The 19754-nt window shown below is 46.3% G+C and overlaps 1 pseudogene; it reads left to right on the top strand.

Moving 5' to 3' along the window:
• The first annotated feature begins 5051 nt into the window (after nucleotides 1-5051).
• LOC135406122 (ribosomal oxygenase 2-like) lies at nucleotides 5052-18992 on the top strand (annotated as a pseudogene).
• The last annotated feature ends 762 nt before the right edge of the window (nucleotides 18993-19754 follow it).

Raw genomic sequence — 19754 nt, 5'->3', positions numbered from 1 at the left:
GCGGGGAGCGTTGCCTGGAAACCGCCGAGGGAATCCCGGGAATCCTCGGGGCGCCGGCGCTGCCCCCCCACTCCTGGAGCGAGCGGCCGTGCCCGCCCGGGAGCGGGCACTCAGCGCCTGGCTGCGGCCGCCACAACGGGCAGGGAAGCAGGCGCGCGGAAGGCGGGCATCGGGCCCCGGGCAGCGAGGAGCCCTGAAAAGAACAAAAGTGTTGAAAGAGAGGGAACTCATCGCACCATCACGGAACATGCTGAGTTGGGAGGGACCCACGAGGAGCGTCGAGTCCAAGCCTTTGCCCGGCACAGGACCGACCCCAAGAGTCACACCGTGTGCCTGAACTCTGCCAGCCTTGGTTTGTGACCACTGCCCTGGGGAGCCTGCTCCAGTGCCAACCACCCTCGGAGGGAAGAACCTTTCCCAAATATCCACCCTAAACCCACGTGAAAAAAACCTATTTGCAACCAAAAAAAAAGTTTCTATTTTCTTCCTTCCCCTTCTTCTTATTTAGTGTTTACACAACAGTACTGCAGTGCCCTACTGGCTCAAAACTGAACTACTTGAAGTCCTTGCCGTATAGGCTGGATTTTGTCCCTTAGGCAGAGGCTAATCTGTCTGCAGTCCACCAGGACTGCCAGAGCTTGGGGAAGGGATGGAGGCTATCGCAGGAAGGAACAGAGATGCGGAGATATTCCCTGATATTCTACTCTAGAAGCGGCTCAAGAGACAGCCCTGGAGTTGGAAACACTTGCCGTCGTCACTGGACGATCTTGTCCAGCACCACAGAAAGGATCTTCTCCTCCAGCAAAGCCGCAGCTTCCCAGGAGCCGTGGATTGAGAACCGGTGTCTTGGGGACAGGAGCTGCTGGGCCACCTGCTCCTGGGAATCTTAGACTGCAATGGCCTGGGCTCCCACTCCTACCCGCAGCCTTTTGCTGCCATGTGCATCCTCGGCGAGGAGCGGGCTCTGCTCTTCCCCACCCCTCCCCGGCAGCAGGGAGACCTGGCCAGAGGGGCTCCTGTGTGTGACTCCGGCAGGTCTCCCAAAGGCTCTGGGAGGGATGGAGTCTCTTGCCAGAAGTAACTGAGGTGCCGAGATACTCCGTCTTCTGCTCTTGCCATACTGGATCGGGGAGGAGCCCTGGAGTCAGGAACACCTGCTTTTGCCGTAGGATCTTGTTGCTGCACAGGATCTTGATGTGGCACTGGCAGAGTGTCCAGGGAGGCCTGGACTGGGCACCTCATGTCTGGGAGGAATCTTTGTCTGTCTTCAATTTTGGGAGTCGAGTGCAGGGTTCTGAAAAGAAAGAAGCACAGCCTTACCCCAAGGAAAGAAAGCCTGGAAGCTTTGGCTTGGAGGTACAGTTGGTGGGGCAGCTTGGGCACTTCTTGGGCAGCAAGAGCTTTCTGTGGTGGCACCTTTTATCTGGCAGGAATCTTCATTTGGATTCAATTTTGGGAGTTAGATTGGCAATTGCAGTGCAGGGCTGAAAAAAGGGAACAGCAGCCCTTTCCCCCAGGAAAGAAAGTCTGCATCCTCTGGCTTTGAGGTGCAGTTGTTGGGGCAGCCTGGGCACTTCTTGGGCAGCAAGAGCTTTCTGTGGTGGCACCTTTTTGTCTGGGAGGAATGTTCATTTGTGTTCAGTTTTGGGGAGGTGGGACCAGCCATTGCAGCTCAGGGCTGAAAGAAGGGAACAGCAGCCCTTTCCCCCAGGAAAGAAAGCCTGGAAGCTTTGGCTGCTAGGACCAGTTGTTGGTTGTAATAGATTTTTTATTTCTTACTCTCTACTTTGTTTTGATATTGACCTCTGCAATAAGGAACTGGTAATTATCTGTCCCGCGGAGGCGCTATAGGTGTTACTGGAGCAATTAAGCTCCTTGTGCAAGGCTTCTTTCAAGTCGTTTTAAGTGTCCCAAGCGGCAATTAACCACTTCACACTAATGAAAGTATTTCCATCAGGTGATGTACTTTCCAAGTGAAAGTTTTGCAGACTACCAGGAACCTCCCCCGGAGCCCAGTGACTGAACAGAATTGCGGACACCGGCTTTAGCTCTTTGCAGGGCTGTCTTCGTCAGCCTAGGAAAACATTTTAGACTGCTTGGTGGAGTCTTGGGGAACCCCTGGAGAGTCTCCAACAGAAAGTTGGTACATTTTCCCGCCTTGGCAGAGCCAGCCTACCTGTATACCAGCAGCTTAACCATTCAACATTGTGTAAAGGTGTGCCCAGTGCCAAGCTGGCCAGTGAGCGCCCACAGGGGGGTATTTAAGGCAGTGCCCAGTGTGGTGGTGAGTCCAGTCAGTGTTGGCCAGGGTCCCCTGCTGGTCCCCACTACTCGCTCCATCCTGCTTGCCTCTGTCCTGCTCATGTCCCACCTGCTCCGTCTCCCATCTGTCTTGCATCCAGTCTGTTCCCCCCCTGCTTCTCTCCAGCGGTCCTTCCATGACTGCCTGAGGCTGACTACACCTGGATCTCTCACTGGTGGTGGTAACCTTTTTGTACTTTCCTTTTCCTTATCTCTCCCTCTTCTTCTCCCCTCCCGCCTCGATTTTACCATTACTTATTGCTACAAAGAAAGCAAATTGTCTGTTTGAGACCTAACATTTGGAGTTTTGTGCCTTAATCTCGCCTTCAAAGTAATCATCTAAAGAACCACATTGCAGCCCCTGACCAATCTGTAAAACCCACCAACTGCACCTGAAACCCAAAGGTTACAGGCTTGCTTTCCTGGGAAAAAGGGCTGTTGCTCTCTTTTTTCAGCCCTGCACTGCAATGGCCGGTCCCACCTCCCCAAAATTGAATCCAGCTGAAGATTCCTGCCAGACAAAAGGTGCCACCACAGAAAGCTCTTGCTGCCCACCGAGTGCCCAGGCTGCCCCACCAACTGCACATGAGAGACAGACGGTAGGGGCTTTCTTTCCAGGGTAGAGGTAGAGTCGTGTGCTTGCAGGAGCCCTGTGCTGAAATTGGCAGTCCTTCCACCTTCCACTATGCCAGGTTGCTCAGAGCTCTATCCAATGTGGCCTTGAACACTTCCAGGGATAGGGCATCCATAAATTCTTGGGATAACTTGTTTCAGTGCCTCACCACCCTCACAGGGAAGAATTTTTTTTGTAATATCCCATCTAAACCTGCCCTCTCTCAGTTTGAAGCCATTCCCCCTTGTGCTGTCACTACAGGCCCTTGTAAATGCTGATGAAACTTGACTGGATATTTTTACAGCAAAGGATATAATTTTTATTTTCTTAAGGCAGTGACAGGGATGATACTGGGATCAATCACACTTCAAAAATCTGTTGCTTGTATTAGTAGGTAAAAATAACAAATGGTATTTAAACGCATTATTTCTCGTCTAGGGGGTGCTAGAGGGCTGGTTACGGCGCCCACGACCCTCCTCTGAAGCTGTGTTACCTTCCTGACTGGGATGGTAATAAATACTTTTAGCCAATTTGTCTCTCCAGATCAGCCCGGAAGTCTTTAAAAAGGTACTCAAAAGTATTTCCCCATTCCTACTGGTTTTGCAGCCGGTCAGATGTGTGGGGTTTATGTCCCACAGCAAATTAAAAACACCACAGCCATTATGTAAATGTGTATTTGTTTGAGTATTCGCCCTGATGGTGTTCAGGCAGTTATGCTGAGGTACTTTGTGGATTTTTGGAACAGAAATAACATCTTTTAATGGTGTCTGTGACCGGCTGAGGTGCAGGATGTGGCCTCTCTATTTTTAGCATCTGCTGGTACACCCATCTGTAGTGAGAAAACATCCTGTGAGTGTTAATTTAGGTGATGCAACCTTTTAAGTCTGGAGAACTACTTCCTTCTACAAAGCTTGCTAATTCTCATGAAAGAAATAAAGAGAATTTCATGACAGTGACCTATTTTTCACTTTGAATATCCCAACTATTGGTGAGCATTTACATTAAAATATTTGAAGTTTAATAAATTTTGCAAAATGTCCTGGATGTTGAGGGATGTACTGATGAACTCAGAATTAGAAAGTGGAGATTGTCTTCTTTTTCTTTGAAGCTCACAGGCCTATGAAAAAAAAAACTTTCTAGAGAAACTTAAACTTTTTTATCTAATTTGTACACATTTGTACAATTAGGACAGCTGTAGGTTCACCCCTGGCAAAATCTCTCTGCTGGTAACCCAGCCACATGCTGATTAATCCTTATTTCATGTTCAAGTGACCATGATATTTTGGTCAGCTGGCGACAGAGCGGTCCAGGTGGTAAAGGAACAAGGACTGAACAGTATGAGCAGCGTTTGCCTTTTTCTCTCCTCCATCCCCCTTTTCTATATATTATACTTTGCCACTTTCTCTGCTCAGCACACAGGAATTTGCTGGATGCATCCACGAATGCAGAACCCACTGGAATCACGACATTTGTTCCAAATGATCCAGCTAGTGCCAGGGAAGCAGAAGTTATGACTGTGTAACAACCACACTGTGAGGAGGAACAAGACTGAAAACCACTTTCCGTAAAGGGAAGGATTTGAACTGGTGTTGGAGATGTGCAAGGCTCTGTTATTCTCCCTCCTTAAGTTGTTGACAGGACACAGTCCCCTCTCTTACCTGTCATTGAAAGGTCCTTCTAGTTACACTTATGGCAGTGTAACTGCACTGTAAGGCTGCTGAGGTTTCCAAAATCCACCTTTTTTATTTCTGCTAGTTCTGCTTCGTATCCTTCAAGCCAGTACACAAGAACAAAGCTTCAGCAAAGCCTACCTAACATTTTCTTTTGTTTCTGACATCATTAGCCAACGTAAACCAAACCATTAACAGGCATCTAAAAATGTTTCTGGAAGTTTTCACGTGCTCGGTGAGGATTCCAAAGTTTTATTTGAGGGAGACTCAGGGAGACTCTAGAAGAAGATTTTTGGTCCAGGAAAAAAAAATAAATAACGCAGCTGAAGCCCAGGCACCGTTGTATGAAGCAGATTGATTAACCTTAGTGCTGCTGCGTTCCCACTGGAATACACACTGGAATGACACTGGAATGCCGCCGGATTTCCTACTGGCCGCCCGGAAGCGGCTCCTCCCGTGACTCCCAGCGCGGCAGGACCGCCTCCCGCTTCCAGCCGGCACATCCTGCCTGGCCTCGCCTCCCCTCGCCCGCCCCGATCCATCCCGGCCCGCCCCGATCCCACGCGATCCTCCCTCCTGCCCGGGTGAGTGCGGGGCCGCGGGACGGGAAGGGGCTGGATGGAGGCGGCGGGAGCGGGGAGGGGGGAGCGGGGACACCGCGTGTCCTCGGAGCCGCTGTGCCCGGCGGTATTCCCGCTGTGCCCGGCGGTATTCCCGCTGTGCCCGGCGGTATTCCCGCTGTGCCCGGCGGTATTGCCGCTGTGCCCGGCGGTATTGCCGCTGTGCCCGGCGGTATTGCCGCTGTGCCCGGCGCTATTCCCGCTGTGCCCGGCGGTATTCCCGCTGTGCCCGGCGCTATTCCCGCTGTGCCCGGCGTTATTCCCGCTGTGCCCGGCGGTATTGCCGCTGTGCCCGGCGCTATTCCCGCTGTTCCCGGCGGTATTCCCGCTGTGCTCGGCGCTATTCCCGCTGTGCCCGGCGGTGTTCCCGCTGTGCCCGGCGGTATTCCCGCTGTGCCCGGCGGTATTCCCGCCGCTTCCCAGGGAGCTGCCGTGGTGTGGGAGGGAACAGCCCTGGCGGGGAGCAGCTGCTCCCGTGTGGGGTTCTACGCTGGGGTTTGTCCTCCAGCCCGGCACGGAAGGAATTGGGGGTGCTGGTGGATGGAAAGTTGGGGCTGAGCTGGCGCTGAGCTCCCAGCCCAGAAATCCGGGCGTATCCTGCATCCCATTCAGCGGGCCGTGGGTGAGGGAGGGGGTTCTGCCCCTCTGCCGCGCTCTGGTGATTCTCCACCTGGAGTGCTGCATCCAGCTCTGGAGCTCCCAGCGTGAGAAGGGCACAAACCTGTTGGATCAAGTCCAGGGAAGGCCAGGAAGATGATGAGAGGGATGGAGCAGCTGCGGAGACAGGCTGGGAGAGTTGGGATGGCTCAATCTGGAGAAGTCTCTGTGGAGACCTCCTTGCAGCCTGTCAGGACTTAAGTGGTGCAAGAAAGATGGAGAGGGACTTTTTATGAGGGCCTGTAGCTGCAGAACAAGGGGCAATGGGTTTAAGCTTAACGGTTTAGGTTTAGACTAAGGGAGAATTTTTTTCTGCTGGAGGGTGGTGAGGCATTGGCTCAGGTTGCCCCGAGAAGCTGTGGATGCCCCATCCCTGGCAGTGCTCAAGGCCTGGTTGGATCCTGTTGGATGGGGGTTTGAGCAACTAGATCTTGTGGAAGGTATCCCTGCCCATGGCAGGGGGCTTGGAACAGCTGTAATAACCAGCAGAACGCTACAGAACAGCACGTGTTGTAAATGAAGCTGTGTTCTATGAATAGTAAATATCTGAATGTAACTTCTTTAAATCAGTGTGAATGAGCTGAGAGGTTGGTACAATGGATTTAGGTCTGGAATTCAAAACTATTAATCCAGGCTTGGTTGCATTTGTGTTGCTGTCATTTGGGGATGTCAGCTTTAGATCTTGGTGCCTTCAGCAGCATCTTCAGATCTTGCTGTCAGTCAGGGACTGATTTTCAGTCTTTAATTTTTTACGCATTCCCTTGCCTCGTGCTGCAGTTGGGAATGTTCATTCTCTCAGGAAGGAGGTGATGTGAATTCCCTCCTGCAGGGCTGAGGTGACCCTCGGTTCCTGTTGAGGGACAGGCTGTGCAGGAGCTGCTGATGAAACACTGCCCAGGAGTTAGTGGGCCAGCAAGGGTGTCCTGCTGCACAGAAGAACTTAGTGCTGCATGTAAATACCAGAACTGGAGTTGAAGTTTCAAAATACGGGATCTGTGTAAATAAAAGTATCTCAACAAATTGATAGCATTTCCTATCAAATGGGTGTAGGGAGTAGAGCTGTCATTTTTACTTAGAAATTATGGCATCAGTACGTTCAAACTTCTCAGGTGTTGGCTTTCCAGACTTGCACAGTTACCTACCATTACTTGATTTTCCCCTTAACTTTCCTGAGAATTTGGCAGCCAAACCATTTGTAGATCAACTTCTTTATTTTTGCATAATGGTACACAATCATACTATCTGCCTGGGAAAAACAAAGTAAATGACTTCCAGCTTTAAAATGAAATGTCTGTGCTTGTATGAAAGAATTCTTTTTGTTCTACATAAACAAAGTTTGACAGCTCGACAGGACTGAAAGCAGAATCTTGGCCTTTTAGTTCTTAAACTGGTAAATTTTACAAGTTTTAAACTTGTAAATGTAGTAATTACAGAGCATCAACAGGAAGGCCTAACAATGTTCCCTGTCTTCTGTAAACTGTTAATGCTTTGGAGCAAATAGTGAGGCTCTGAAACCAGAGCTGTTCCCTGGATACTCTGATATCCCACTGGGTAGGGGAAGAGTTGTTGCTCTGGGCCCGTGAGCTCTTGAGGTTGTGTTGCTGGTTGATTGTTTTGGTCCTCTCTCCTCTTGAACAGGAACCATGCCCAAGAAAGGAGGGAAGCATGCTGAAATGGGAAAAGAAACACAGGCACAGTGTCAACAAGCAAAGCTGGAAGCAGCTTGTTCTCCCTCAGTCCTGAGTTTTGAGAACCCAGACAGCCTCTTCGGGAGCTTGATCTCCCCCATCAAAGAAGAGGTGTTTTCCAAGGAGTACTGGGAGCAAAAGCCACTGCTCGTCCAGAGCAATGATCCCCTGGTGGCTGCTTACTGCCTGTCCCTGTTCCAGCTGTCAGACTCGAAGGAGCTGTGCAGCCAGGGCCTGTACTATGGGTGAGATGTGAATATCTGCAGGTGTGTGAATGGAAAGAAGAAGGCTTTAAATAAAGAAGGCAAAGTGGATTACATGCAGCTGAAGAAGGATTTTGACCAGAAAAAGGCAACAATACAGTTTCATCAGCCTCAGAGATTTAAGGTGGGATTGTTTCACTGGATATAATTGATGCTGGCTTAATAATGTGGTGTGTTTTGCTTGAGTTGCACTAAACATGGCTTCATCTCTGTCCCCAGGGGAAGTGGTTGACATTGATGACCTGCTGAAATCTTTACATGAGCTGTATTAAAACACAGTTTATACTTTTGCACTGTCCATCATGTTTCACTGCTCTGCAGTAAGAACAAAATCTGATTCATGCTATAATATGTATAATAATATGTTCTTTTTAAAATTTTACTCTGTCACATAAAAGTTTGGAAACAAAAACAAATGCACAAAATTGATGATTAGGCATCTGTGCTTAAATTATCCCTTCTGCCCCACTGTTTCCTTGTGCAAACTTTGTGGCTTTTGAGCCACTTCCCTTTAATGGAGGGTAAGGTGTGAAACCATGTGAAATATTTCCAGTGTTCTTGCCAGTGAATTGCACAATGGAAAGGTACCAGCCCATTTTAGCTGAGTGTTCTCAGTCCTTGAGTTTGAGAACGAGACAGTGGTGCTGCACAGTTGTGTAAAGGACTTGGATTCTTGGAGGTGCTTTGATTCAGATAGTCTTGAAGGTGTCAACACAATTTAATTGTGAGGTGGACCCAAATAAGATCCCAAATACAAGCTGAGTCCCAGGTATAGTGTTCCTGGCTGATGTCAGCTTTAATGGCCAAGCTGCACTTGTGTGGATCTGGTACTTGGCACGTTCTGCTGTTTCCCTTCGGTGCCTTGTCTGTCACATGTGGGGCGTGGATGAGTCAAGTTTGGTTTTGAATATTCCCAAATGATTGGAGTAACTGGTGAAAGGTCTCTAACCTTTGTATGTTCTCTCTGGTGAGAGAATGCAGGTGCTGCATGTGCTTATTGTCTTATGGTGTTTTGCTGTTTGTGGGATTATTTTCCTCTGTTCAGCCTTGTCTGTCTGGTTGTGCAGCCTAAAGATGGCACAGGGAAGAGAACAAACACGAGTTGGGGCACCAGACTTTTTGGCTTAGCAATGACTCTCATGGCAGATCCCCTTTGCATCTCCAGTGCTCTCCTTCAGGAGAAACACTGGTACAGAGCACCTTCCTTCCCAGCCTCTGTGTCCCTGATGTGATCATTCTTCCCAAGCCATGGGGAGGATGTGGGCTGGGCTTGGCTGAGCTCTTCAGCAAGTAACAGCATCTTTTTTTTTTTACAGGAGGAGCTGTGGAAGATTTTCAGGAGAAGCTGGACTGCTACTTTGGGTCTCTGGTGGGGTCCAATGTTTACATCACTCCCCAGGGATCCCAGGGCCTTCCTCCTCACTATGATGATGTTGAGGTAGGACAGCACAACCTTGCCTGTGAAATTGTGCATGGGCTTTTGCTGATGGCAGTGTTTGCTGTTGTGTGTGTGCTTCTAGCCCTCCCCCCCACTAAACATTATAGGAAAATGTTTTTCTTTTATTTGTGTTTCCTTGTAGTCGTTTTTCTTACATATTTTTGCTGAAAATTTACTAATAGTAATATCTAATCATAATATCATGTCAACTGGGTTTTCCAGACCTGGTATTTCCATTAGATAAAAAGAGAAGTTTGTTTTCACAGCTGCAGAAGCTTTCTAGCACCTGTTTTTTCATTTTCACTTCATTCAGGCCCCAAGAATTTACAAGTCCTTTTTCCTTTACTAAGTACTTGCTCTTTCTTCAGCTGGACTGTAACAGCAGACTGGTTGTGCTTGTTGGTCCTTCTGTTTTTAAGAAGTTACTGATATGATGAATTCCTGTGGTCCAAATGCATTTTTAATCAGCTTCTAAAAGAAACATACAAATATACACTGCGTTATAAAGAAAAAATTGGACTATCCCACTTAAACCAAATCAAAAAATCCGATCCTTATATGTATATTTTGCTTTTTAATATTTTCATTTCCATTCAATACACCTGGAGTTTCATTTTCCTTATGCTTGTTATTCAGCAGCCTCACATCCAGCATTTCTAACTCATGCCATCTACCCCCATTGGGCACCCTATAGAGGTTTCTGATGCTCTGTTGGGGATAAGCCTCTTTCACCTGAAATTTTGGATATTTGTGTGGCAGATGTTCCTTTTGGGTTAGTTCTCTAGCACTTACTTAAGTGACTAGAGAGAAACAGGGATTTCCAAATGCCTGCCTTAGGATAAAACAGATCCCACTTCACAACTCCTCTGTCTGTTGTCTCTAAATAGAGACAAAAAAAATTAGTTCAAATTTAAATTTCTCTGAATTGTAGCTATCTAAAAATTAATGTGAAAGGAATTACTTCCCTATGGATTTGGATTTATGGTCTTTTGCAGGTGTTTATCCTTCAGCTGGAAGGCGAGAAACACTGGCGGCTCTATAAACCAACGGTGCTTTAGCTCGGGAATATGATGTGGAATCAGAAGATAGGATTGGGAATCCCACACATGAGTTCATATTAAAGGTATGAGAATTTCATTGCCTTAGGTGGTCTGGGCTGTGATTGCCAGAAAAGTTAAAAGTGGTCCATTTCTTGAAGACAGTGATTGTGGCTGTGAAACTGAGGGGAGGGTTTGCACGCTGCGAGCACGAGAAATTTGGGTGATAGTTGTCTATATCCTTTTTTAAAGGTATCCTTTGCTTCTAGTATTTAAATAATGGGCCAAAAACCCCAGTTATTTCTGTAAATTGACTAGTACTCTCCAGATTGGGCACCCTGACTCCTAGGTCATGTTTGTGGAGTTGTGTGCAGAAAAAACACTGGGTTTGTGTATGGTTATAAGACATTTTTATGCTTTTACATGCTACCTGTAATCCCTCAGGCTAATCCTTCTGTGCACTGAGACTTACTGCTGCACTGAACATTGTCACTGTTCTGGTGAATGAGATTTAAATATTTATCCTTGGCTGATAAAGAAAAGCATGAACCAAACCCCATATAAACTTGCTGTATTAATTGCTCTTCCTTTTTCCAAACCTGAAATTCAAGTGTTTGGTTGGTGATTGATTTTTGGAATAAAAGGAACATTTCATGAAGATTACTGAGTGTCAGCAGGGAATCTGGTGCTTGTCCTGTTCTGTTTTACCTGCTTTTGAAGTGTTACTTGTCCAGCTGGTGGTGCTGCTCCATGTTGGAATCCTCAGGAGTTTCTCTGCCTTTTGGCCTGTTCTGGAGCCTCTCTCTGCTCTTCTCAGTGTCCAGAGCTGCATTTGGGTGTAGGTGTTTGAGGAATAGTGTGACATGTTGGATGGTGTAGGTGTTTTAGGAATAGTGTGACACATTGGATGGGATGCTGACATCATGAGCTGTGTTGTTTGACAGAGGGGAATATTCAATCGTCATCGTGTACTGGGTAATGCAAAGTCTAGTAAATTACAGTTCCCTTTTTCATTTCTGGAATATTTTGGACCAGACTTCAGTGCCTTTCATTTTTATGGAATAATGATGGGCTTAAAAGTTATCCAAGTTTTTAATTTATTTTTCTTCTGTTTGCTGTTGTTCACTTCCTGTGACCCATTTCTTCTGGGTGGCTGGTGTCAAAGTTTGGTTGTCTCTTTGTGGCTGCCTCTGAGAGGGATGCTGTTGTTTGACTCTATTTCCTCCCTAAACATCTTTCTAGAATATTTCCTTTCTCCATCTTTCAAATGAAGAGAATTCAGAATACTCTTGGTTGGTGTAGTCCCCACTCTGGTAAGGAAGGCAGTTTTCTTTGACTGTGCTGTCCAACTCTATAGGTGTTTACAGGACAAGCCATAAGTAAACTTTTATTTCCTTCTTGGAGGCAATTTTATGTGCTTTACACCTTTCTTGTCTTGACTTTCCTTATCTAGGTTTTTTTCAGTGTGGAGTTTTAATTTACATAGGTGAGAAGAAAGATAGGGAGGAGGAGGAGGAAGGTCGTACCTGTTTTTTAAGTGCTTTAACTGAAAATCTCAGACAACAGTATTGTAACAGATTACCATTTTTATAGAATATTTGGCTTTTCTCATGGAAAACTAGCCTTTTCTTTTGATGTGATCTGACCAAATCCCCATTTCACTGCTCCTCTGCCAGCCCACCTGTTGCCAGCAGGTCCATCTCAGCTGCTTCTTTGTCCTCTTCCTGCAGCTCAGTGGGAGTCTGTGTGTTCTGTAATGTTAAAAAGCTTGTTTCACATTTTCAGTAAATATTGACAGCAGGTTGGAAAGTTTAAGGTTCTGAACTTCTGGCTTAGTGTTCTTTATGTTATTAAAGTGTACATTGCAGGCCTGCTCCATTTTGTGATTCTAAAGGATATATATTGTCCTACTGTCTGCTCAGAGAGTATTTTCTCTGACTGCAATAAGGTTTGACCTGGTGCCCTAAATATATCAATTTTCTTGCAGCCAGGTGACTTACTGTACTTCCCAAGAGGGACCATCCACCAAGCTGACACTCCTCCTGGGACCTCCCATTCCACACACGTGACCATCAGTACCTACCAAAACAAGTAATTATTCTTTATCTTTTGTTTTGTGTGGCTTTCCTCTGCCAAGTGATGTGTGTGAGTAGTACAGACCTGAGATGTGGTGAAGTTTTGGGGCTTGGGGGAAGGAGGGGAGCAAGAAGACTGTTGTTGTTTGAAGCAGCCTGTTTGAGAGGTTTTCATGCAGCAAGCTTGATTGCTTTTTAATTGCTTATTTTATTATTTACCAGCTGTAGGCTTTAATGTGGAAAATGCTACAACTGCAAACTCACTTCTGTATTTAAAAAAAATATCAGTGGCTGAAGTTACTGTTCATTTCATAGCTCAGATAAAGAGTCATGAGTTACTCCTTTCATCGTGTTTTCTCCTGTATTTGATAGTCACCTGCACTAATCTTCTGACAGATTTGCTGCCAATTCTTCCTTGCAAACATTTTCTGCTTATCTGTGTTTTTTTTTATCTCCTACCCCATGTATGCAAGTCAGATTTCTTATGACACACTCCCAGTCCTTGTGCCCACACTGTTATCACACAGGGAAATGTTCTTGCCAACCTAATCAGCCTCCCAGATGCTGGGTTTGGAGCCATTGGTCTGAGTTGGGAATTAGGAAGGGCAGAACGAGTTTGGGCATATTCTAGATAACTGTGAGATGAATCTCTAACCACCAGCTGTGCCATTCTGGAAGCCAGGATGGGCTGGTAACTCTTCATCTGGCCACTCCTCCAACATGGAGAGAGGGTTAAGAGGAAGCTGCTCAAAGGTGTCAGTCTTCTTAAAAGTTGGGTTCAGATTATTTCAATTTACACATGTGTTCTTTTATTCAGAAGGTAAAAAAAAACTAAACCCAAAAAACAGGAGAGGAAAAGGAAAAGCCGCTCTCCTTCCAAGGTTAAAAAGTGGAGTCATCCCCCGTTAAGGCTGTTGGTAATGAAGTGCTGACATCCTGCCTCTGCACCTCCTGTCAGCAAGTGCAGGGAAAACAAGCAGGAGTCCTGGTGCAGGCTGGTGTTCTGACCTGTAGATGGAAGTACGATCTGGAAACATTTCCTTGGCAAATCGAAGAGAAATCCTTGAAAGCAGCTGTGGAGGAAGTGCTGGTGGAGGTGGCACTTTCAGGTATTTTCAGGTTTGTCTGGGCCAGATCCCAGCAGGAGAGAAGTGTGCACATGTGGGATAAGCAGGGCAGTTTGGAAAAGCAGTGAGTAGCTGAAGACAGTTGCTGGCAGATGGAGACTATGGGGGCAAAAGAAGGGAAGTAGTGAGGAGTAGATGTCTAATTCCTTTCACTGGCCAGAGTTCTTCCCTCCCACCGTGTAGCAGACAGTGGAACACTTGAGTGGAGATGCTAAAAAAATATTGAGACTACAAAAAGTGGCACTTTTTCTTTTTCCTAAACTAAAGTAGTGTCTAGAGATCAGAGCTGACAGCAAGGAGTGCTGAGGGAGAACAAGAGCAGAGGGTGAAGTGTATGTTGGAGGACAGGCCCTGCCCTGCTGCCTGCCCTGGGTGGGTGGGAGTTCTGCTGGCAGCCCTGGATGTTTGTCCATTAAATCAGCCTCAGGATGTGGGAGGGAAGAAGGTCACCCATGGACAGGGCAGCACTTTGGCGTGAGCCTCTTCCTGCCCAGGTCGACTCAAGCTGGGCACAGAAGGTGCAGGCAGGAGTAGGATCCTTCCTCTCCTCCTCTGGTTTATTGTTACAAGTGGGGAACAGAAGCACAGGGATCAAAGCCAATGTTTTTGGTTAAGTATGTAGGCTAAGAATGGGGATTTAATGCAAACAAGACACCTACAAACTGCCTGTCAGGTGTCATTAAAATCCCTGCAGGCATCTTGGTTTTGGGGTTGTAATTAAGTTTCTAGTCAAGCTGAAAACTGATGCCCTGTTGGATTTGATAACCCTGGGTACGTTTCCTCCTGCAATAGAAATGTCTCAAAAGCACATGAAGTGACAAAACCAACCCCACACACTTCACTGTGTGCAGTGGGGCTGTATGTGCCTGTGGCTGGATGATAAAGACCCCAGGAGGAATTCATCAATCCCTTCAACTGCAGTCACTGATAAATGGCAAGCACCTGGAAGCAGAAGAAACTGGACCCTTCTCAAGCCAGTTCCTTCCCTCTGTAGAAGTGCCACTGACCTGAGGGTGGTGAGGACACACATGTGCATGAGCCTTTGCCTGAGGCTACAGAGCAGTAACGGAAGGGCCAAAGGCACTAAGCAGATTTGGAATTCTCGGGGTTTCCAGCCCATGACACCAGTTGTGATGTCTGTTTTATTTCAGTGCAGCTATTTCAGGAACTTTTTGTTTGTTTGTTTCTTGCTGTCCATCAGCTCTTGGGGAGATTTCTTGCTGGATGCAGTTCCTGGCCTGGTGTTTGACACAGCAAAAGATGACGTGGCGCTGCGGACGAGCATCCCGAGGCAACTGCTGATGGTAGGTAGGTGGGACTGAGGGAATAATAGGGCACCCTGGTGGAACTTCAGCACTTGATATGCTCTGAAGACTCAGTGCAATGGCACTGCCTTGTCTAGCAGCCCAGCCACTTCTTTTGAAGTCTTCAGGATGACTCTTCTGAGGTTGGCTCCATCTCAAGCATTGCCTAATTCATTACACTGCTTTTCTTTCCTATCACAGTGTCCTTGTATGGCTCGTTTCCTTCTAAAAGTAATGCTATTTGCTTGGGATCTCTCAGACAGGCATAATTCCTCTGAGGCCAAGCTTTTCAGTCTTTAAAAGTTAGTGGATATGTAAATTGTTGTGTGACCTCTTTATGGTGATCCTGTTGTGCTGATCAGCTCCAGGAGGAACAAGTGTCTCTTCAACTGCAGTTGCTTGCCCTTTAGCATTGCAGTAGCCCCAGAGGAAGGGAAAGTGAGCTTTCATGGGGAATGTGTAAAACAAACAAAGGTGGTTGTTTTGGGACTAAGTGTTAACTTTGCAAAGATAAAAGAGGAGTGTCCAGAGTTTTACAGCATTTCTGTACTGGCTTAGGCCTGATCTGTGCAGCTTGAATTCATGTGTGGATATTTAGCAGGTGAATGCAGCTGACTCCACCAAAAAGCTGAGCAGCCTTTTGAGGAGGCTTGCAGACCACCTGGACCACACCAGGGAACTGAGGTCATCTGACATGAAGAAGGACTTCATTATGCACCTGCTGCCGCCTTGCTTGGCATGTGACTCCGATTCCTTGACTCCAGGTGGGTTTTGAAGTTACTAAAACTGGCTGATGCCATGGTAGAGCTGTTGCTAACTCTGCTCCTCTTAGGACTTTTAATATTTTATGGTAGGCAAAGATCACAGTCCAGCATCAGCTTCATGTGCCGTGAGGCCCCACGTGTGTGTTTGCTCCCCGTGTCTAGTGGGAGAGATGACACTCCCTTAGAGTGGAATAAAGATTATCCTAGACTGGAACTGGCAGCTGTGATAAACTGTATCCCGAGAGCATTTAACTGGTAGCAGTTTTCCCTGGGCTCTAGCTTGCTATTTATTATAGTTATTTGCAGACAGGAAAGGTGAGAGAATTAAAAAATCTCTTTCTCCTTGCCCCCTCCACAACAAGTTTGAGGACATGTGGGTGTTGAAACGTAGCTTAACAAACAGTCCAGCCTTGAGAGAGTGGGGAGAGCACAGGGGGCCTCAGTTTAACCGTTTGTCTGGTTTTCTTCCTTTCTAAGGAGGATTTATTTTTCTTAGGTGGGAAATTGCCAAAAATAGACAGCAAAATCAGACTCAGTTCAGAGATCACACTCTCATCTCCGTGGAACCAGATCAAGAGAATGCTGTGGGTACAGTGAAGCCACCTCTGTGCATTTGGGGTGGGCTGGGGAGTGCATGTGAAGCATGTGAGTTGTTGCTCTCCTGTGCAAAAGGCCTATAAGGGTCATGCAGTTACACTGAGCTGGATCCTGCATCCCATTAGGGTTTGTTAGGATACTGTGGGGTTGTTTGTTGAGTGATATGATTCCAACCTTCTGGAGGAGGGGCTTCAAAACTAAATTCAGCCTATGATTCTGTATGGGAGGTACATGGCTTTTGTCTCAGGTTTGATGGGGTAGATCATTACAGCAGCTAAATGGCCTCTACAGGTCTTGATACTAGGTTTTTTTTCTATTCTTTGTATTTAAGAACAGGAATAATTTATAAAAATAGGTTTTCTCAAGAGAGAGAATTCTGCTGGTTGCAGCTGCTGCTGTGGCTGCATTTAGTCTTCACTTCTGGGTTATCTCTGTATCCAAGCAGGTGCCAGGGGCACTACTAAGTTGTTCCACAACATTGATACATGCATCTTGCATTATGCTGTGTTTATACTGCTTCTTCTCCATGAAGGTTTTTTAGTATGAAATTGTAGAAGTGCTTTTTATCTCACTTAAAAAAAAAAAAAAAGGGGGACGGGACACACAGCAAAGATTATCTTGTACAGTTTGGGGGTTGTTTGGATGAATTGAATGTTTCCCAAGAAAAACACACCATAACTTTCTGATTTTTTCCTCCATCTTGCTTGTGTCTATATTGAGACTGTGTAGGTTTTGGAGACATTTTCCCCCCAATTTTTGGGCCACCTTGCCTTCTGATGTCACACAGATCAACCCAGGATGACAGGACACATGGAAGACTTGTGTCCACAAATTCCATGTGCAACCTGCCCAGAGAGCTCTGAATTGCTTTGCACAGCTCTGACCAAGGACTGATGATGGGCATGTGATTTTTAAGAAACAGGTCAGTATCAGACTGGAAATGTGTTGATGCACACCTGTTCATTAATACTTTCCCTTAAATGGCCTGTTTTCTGTACAGCATCACTCCTGGGACTCTAGCATGGGCAGTTTTAAGGCAGAAGATGATTGTAAATAAATTTTCAGAGGTGTTTTGGAGAGTCCCTTATTGCTGTCGGAGGTGGCTGTTGGAAAATTCATTTGGGAGGGTGACTTGCATGCTTTGTTGTAAGAGTGACTCCAGAATTAAGGAGCATTGGCAAGTGCAGTGAGATGAGTCTGAGGCTGTGGATCACATGTGACTGTTTCCTCCCTGCTGTCTTTTAGGATGAAATTCGCAGGGAGATGGTTTATGAGTATCATTCCTTAAGGAACAGGAGAGACACTCCCATGATGGGGACAGATGACACTGCCAGTGAGGATGGCAGGGCCCAGGTTTGTTCCTGCAGACACACCAAAAATTATCTTTCCGTGGTGGGTTTTGCTGCATGAGATGAGCTTGCCCAAAATGGCAGCAGGGCCTGGGTTCTGCCGTGATCCTCAGCACCCAGAGCCTTTCTGCCCAGCCCTGCAGTGCCCAGATGAGCTGAGGCTGCACCACAGAGGCAGTTTAACAGCGGAACTGTGTAATGTGATCTCATGCTTAATTAAACACTGGAGATGTTAACAGGATTTCTGGTGCATGCCTTATGGCCCAGTGAGCAAAGCTACTGGAGCAACTAAAACCAGCTCTTACTGGTGTGTCCTTAGCACATCCTCTACTGAGGCTACTGGATAGGCCAGCAGATATTCCCTAGGGATCACTGCCATGCTAAACCCATGTTAGATTCTGTATCCAATGGAACACACTGCAGGGGTGTTCATTTTAGGGTAGGGTGGGTCAGCACTGTGAGTAAAGACCTACCTTGTTCTGAAATGTACTTTTCAGGTTGTCTCTGTTCCTGCTCGCAGGTACAGTGTGCTTTTGCTGGGTTATAAATCCTTCCTAAGCATGGCTTTGAGCTTTGGAACCTTTATTTCTGCTTTTTTGGCAGTGAGATGCTGTGTCTTAGCTCTGTGATCTGAAACACTTGAATGGCAAAACAGGGCACAGTCTGTCCTTGTCTCGGTAATTACAGCAAGGCTTTTTGCCTGGCACTTATTTCTCTTTGGAAGTAAATCTCACTGGTCCTCCAGAGCTGAGGTTGTACACTGGCACCTGAACAACATGTGCAGATCCCAGAATATTCCTTCTTGCCCTTGAAGACTCCAGGCCTGGGAATGGAGCTCCTCTGTGGTTGTGTCAAACTATATCCAAAGACTGCGTGTGGCAGCTAGAAATAAACTTCTGTGAGCTTCCAGAAATAGTGGGTAGGGCTAGGCAAGAGTGTAAGTTTAAGGCTATTTAATTCTTCCATGTGTAAACCACAGGAGAAAGCCACATGCTGTAAACATCTCCACCTCAAAAAGCGTGCTAGAACACGGAATAGAGTTCAGCATTTTCCCTACGAAGATAAAACAGGCCTGGATAAAACCAAGTCTTCTGGAGAATGCTCTCAGTGACACCAGTGCCATGTGGGAAGGGAGCACATTCCTGCTGCTCCCTACCCCACAGCCTCACACACTGCTGTGCAATAAGGACACTGCTCTCAGCTGAAGGATTTTTTTTCTGTTTCTTCTTCCCCAGCAGACTCAGGGGCTGCGCTTTCCTTTGTCATACTTGGAAGCACTGAAGCAGATTTGGAGTAGCAGCACTGTTCATGTTAAAGAGCTTAACCTCACCTCAGATGAAGAGAAGGAAAACCTTACCTTGTCCCTGTGGAGTGAATGTCTGATTGAAGTTCTTTGATGCTTCTGTGAATTAGCTGCTCCTCTAAAGGAGTGTTTCTGTCTATTAAGCATCTCCTGAGAGCGAGGCTTATTAAATTACTTTTTTATCCATCCAGCCTCTGGTTTGTGGTGCTGTCTAAACAAATACTTGCTTTTCTTTCCTCAGTTTTAGGAAACTGGGCATGGGGAAAAATAAGTAAGCTGCTCACTGTCTAGTGAGCTACAGCTCCATGTCTGGGGATGCACAAAGTCATTCCTAGTAACACCAATGATGTTGTATCCCCTTCCATCTGGAGAGCTGCTAAAGTTATACATGGGGCAGGATCCAGAACCTTGGGCATAGAACAGTAACTTGTTTTTTTTCATTTGTAAAGTTCAGCAGCAAGAAAACACGTTTGTTTAGTTTCACTACCCTGACAGGACAGAAGCTTCTCAGTAGAAACTGTGTGTATGTAACAGTTCGTTTGGATACATGTCCGGAATAAAGACAAGTGCCAGAAATATTCAAACGCACAAAATATCTTTTATTACAGTGAGAATAATAATAATAGTAATAAACTTAGCAAGAGGAATTAAAAACTAAAAAGGATACAAAATAACTACCTTATCAGGTGGCATTAAAACAAATACTACGAACAGCATTTAGTACAGTATTAACTAGTGAAAAGGGATACCAAAAAAGGATCTTAACACAATATCATGGATAACATGATATTGGTTAGTAAAAAGGGAAACTAAAGGAAAAATAGTATAAACATAAAAGGGGAATTAAAGGAACACTAAAAGGATATTAAAAAGTTTGTTCTCTCAGTTGCTTCCTATCAATAACCTGTGCTTACCCACACAGACAGGCCAGGGCTGTCAGGATCTGCA

The sequence above is a fragment of the Pseudopipra pipra genome, chromosome W (assembly GCF_036250125.1).
Source record: "Pseudopipra pipra isolate bDixPip1 chromosome W, bDixPip1.hap1, whole genome shotgun sequence".
NCBI lineage: Eukaryota > Metazoa > Chordata > Aves > Passeriformes > Pipridae > Pseudopipra > Pseudopipra pipra.
This window is presented reverse-complemented; position numbering and strand designations above follow the sequence as displayed.